The 3,807-nt window shown below is 39.6% G+C and overlaps 1 non-coding gene across 1 annotated transcript; it reads left to right on the top strand.

Moving 5' to 3' along the window:
• The first annotated feature begins 476 nt into the window (after positions 1 to 476).
• TRNAW-CCA lies at positions 477 to 548 on the top strand. Its single transcript has one exon. It is a non-coding gene; the product is annotated as a tRNA-Trp (tRNA).
• Positions 549 to 3,807: the final 3,259 nt, after the last annotated feature.

Here is a 3,807-nt window from a genome sequence, read left to right on the forward strand (position 1 = left end):
TTCACCATTGCAACGAAAAGAATAAAATACTTAGGAATATATCTACCTAAAGAAACTAAAGACCTATAAATAGAAAACTATAAAACACTGATGAAAGAAATCAAAGAGGACACTAACAGATGGAGAAATATACCATGTTCATGGATTGGAAGAATCAATATAGTGAAAATGAGTATACTGCCCAAAGCAATCTATAGATTCAATGCAATCCCTAACAAGCTACCAGTGGTATTTTTCACAGAGCTAGAACAAATAATTTCACAATTTGTATGGAAATACAAAAAACCTTGAATAGCCGAAGCAATCTTGAGAAAGAAGAATGGAACTGGAGGAATCAATCTGCCTGACTTCAGGTTCTACTACAAAGCCACAGTCATCAAGACAGTATGGTACTGGCACAAAGACAGAAATATAGATCAATGGAATAAAATAGAAAGCCCAGAGATAAATCCACACACCTATGGACACCTTGGGCTTCCCTGGTGGCTCAGAGGTTAAAGCGTCTGCCTCCAACGCAGGAGTCCCGGGTTCGATCCCTGGGTCGGGAAGATCCCCTGGAGAAGGAAATGGTAACTCACTCCAGTATTCTTGCCTGGAGAATCCCACGGACGGAGGAGCCTGGTAGTCCACGGGGTCGCAAAGAGTCAGACACGACTGAGTGACTTCACTCACTCACTCACTCACTCACTCATGGACAACTTATCTTCGACAAAGGAGGCAAGAATATACAATAGATTAAAGACAATCTCTTTAACAAGTGGTGCTGGGAAAACTGGTCCACTTGTAAAAGAATGAAACTAGATCACTTTCTAACACCATACACAAAAATAAACTCAAAATGGATTAAAGATCTAAACGTAAGACTAGAAACTATAAAACTCCTAGAGGAGAACATAGGCAAAACACTCTCTGACATAAATCACAGCAGGATCCTCTATGACCCACCTCCCAGAATATTTGAAATAAAAGCAAAAATAAACAAATGGGACCTAATTAAAGTTAAAAGCTTCTGCACAACAAAGGAAACTATAAGCAAGGTGAAAAGACAGCCTTCAGAGTGGGAGAAAATAATAGCAAAGAAGCAACTGACAAACAACTAATTTCAAAAATATACAAGCAACTTATGCAGCTCAATTCCAGAAAAATAAATGACCCAATCAAAAAATGGGCCAAAGAACTAAATAGACATGTCTCCAAAGAAGACGTACAGATGGCTAACAAACGCATGAAAAGATGCTCAGTTCAGTTCAGTGGCTCAGTCGTGTCCGATTCTTTGCAACCCCATGAATAACAGCACGCCAGCCCTCCCTGTCCATCACCATCTCCCGGAGTTCACTCAGACTCACGTCCATTAAGTCCGTGATGCCATCCAGCCATCTCATCCTCGGTCGTCCCCTTCTCCTCCTGCCCCCAATCCCTCCCAGCATCAGAGTCTTTTCCAATGAGTCAACTCTTCGCATGAGGTGGCCAAAGTACTAGAGTTTCAGCTTTAGCATCATTTCTTCCAAAGAAATCCCAGGGTTGATCTCCTTCAGAATGGACTGGCTGGATCTCCTTGCAGTCCAAGGGACTCTCAAGAGTCTTCCCCAACACCACAGTTCAAACACATCAATTCTTCAGCGCTCAGCCTTCTTCACAGTCCAACTCTCACATCCATACATGACCACTGGAAAAACCATAGCCTTGACTAGACGGACCTTAGTTGGCAAAGTAATGTCTCTGCTTTTGAATATGCTATCTAGGTTGGTCATAACTTTCCTTGCAAGGAGTAAGCATCTTTTAATTTCATGGCTGTAATCACCATCTGCAGTGATTTTGGAGCCCAGAAAATAAAGTCAGCCACTGTTTCCACTGTTTCCCCATCTATTTCCCAAGAAGTGATGGGACTGGATGCCATGATCTTCATTTTCTGAATGTTCAGCTTTAAGCCAGTTTTTTCACTCTCCTCTTTCACTTTCATCAAGAGGCTCTTTATACACGTGTTCCCCATCCTGAACCCCCCTCCATGTTGATGTATGGCAAAACCAATACAATATTCTAAAGTAAATATTAAAATTAAAATAAATTTATATTTAAAATAAAATAAAATTTTTTTTCCTTTTGTGAAAAGAAACCCTTTTTTGGGGTAGGTTTCTTTTTTTTTCTTTAATTTTTTTTTAATTTTTATTTTTACCTTATTTTACTTTACAATACTGTATTGGTTTTGGCATACATTGACATGAATCCACCATGGGCATACATGAGCTCCCAAACATGAACCCCCCTCCCACCTCCCACCCACATCATCTCTCCAGATCATCCCGTACACCAGCCCCAAGCATCCTGCATCCTGCATCAAACATAGACTGGCAATTCATTTCTTACATGATAGTATACATGTTTCAATGCCATTCTCCCAAATCATCCCACCCTCTCCCTCTCCCTCAGAGTCCAAAAGTCTGCTCTACATATCTGTGTCTCTATTGCTGTCTCGCATACAGGGTCATCATTACCATCTTTCTAAATTCCATATATATGTGTTAGTATACTGTATTGGTGTTTTTCTTTCTGGCTTACTTCACTCTGAATAATTGGCTCCAGTTTCATCCATCTCATTAGGACTGATTCAAATGTATTATTTTTAATGGCTGAGTAATACTCCATTGTGTATATGTACCACAACTTTCTTATCCATTCATCTGCTGATGGACATCTAGGTTGTTTCCATGTCCTGGCTATTATAAACAGTGCTGCGATGAACATTAGGGTACATGTGTCTCTTTCAATTCTGGTTTCCTCGGTGTGTATGCCCAGCAGTGGGAGTGCTGGGTCATAAGGCAGTTCAATTTCCAGTTTTTTAAGGAATCGCCACACTGTTCTCCATAGTGGCTGTACTAGTTTGCATTCCCACCAACAGTATAAGAGGGTTCCCTTTTCTCCACACCCTCTCCAGCATTTATTGCTTATAGACTTTTGGATCACAGCCATTCTGACTGGTGTGAAGTGGTACCTCATTGTGGTCTTGATTTGCATTTCTCTAATAATGAGTGATGTTGAGCATCTTTGAATGTGTTTGTTAGCCATCTTTGGAGAAATGTCTTCTTTGGAGACATTTCTGGAATTGAGCTGTAGGAGTTGCTTGTATATTTTTGAGATTAGTTGTTTGTCAGTTGCTTCATTTGCTATTATTTTCTCCCATTCCGAAGGCTGTCTTTTCACCTTGCTTATAGTTTTCTTTGTTGTGCAGAAGCTTTTAATTTTAATTAGATCCCATTTGTTTATTTTTGCTTTTATTTCCAATATTCTAGGAGGTGGGTCATAGAGGATCCTGCTGTGATTTATGTCGGAGAGCGTTTTGCCTATGTTCTCCTCTAGGAGTTTTATAGTTTCTAGTCTTACGTTTAGATCTTTAATCCATTTTGAGTTTATTTTTGTGTGTGGTGTTAGAAAGTGATCTAGTTTCATTCTTGTACAAGTGGTTGACCAGTTTTCCCAGCACCAGTTGTTAAAAATATTGTCTTTACTCCATTGTATTTTCTTGCCTCCTTTGTCAAAGATAAGGTGTCCATATGTGTGTGGATTTATCTCTGGGCTTTCTATTTTGTTCCATTGATCTATATTTCTGTCTTTGTGCCAGTACCATACTGTCTTGATGACTGTGACTTTGTAGTAGAGCCTGAAGTCAGGCAGGTTGATTCCTCCAGTTCCATTCTTCTTTCTCAAGATTGCTTTAAAATAAAAAATTTTTAAAGAGGCTGTTTAGTTCTTCTTCACTTTCTGCCATAAGAGTGGTGTCATCTGCATATCTGAGGTTATTGATATTCCTTA

This window comes from Oryx dammah, unplaced genomic scaffold (assembly GCF_014754425.2).
Source record: "Oryx dammah isolate SB20612 unplaced genomic scaffold, SCBI_Odam_1.1 HiC_scaffold_6, whole genome shotgun sequence".
Classification (NCBI taxonomy): domain Eukaryota; kingdom Metazoa; phylum Chordata; class Mammalia; order Artiodactyla; family Bovidae; genus Oryx; species Oryx dammah.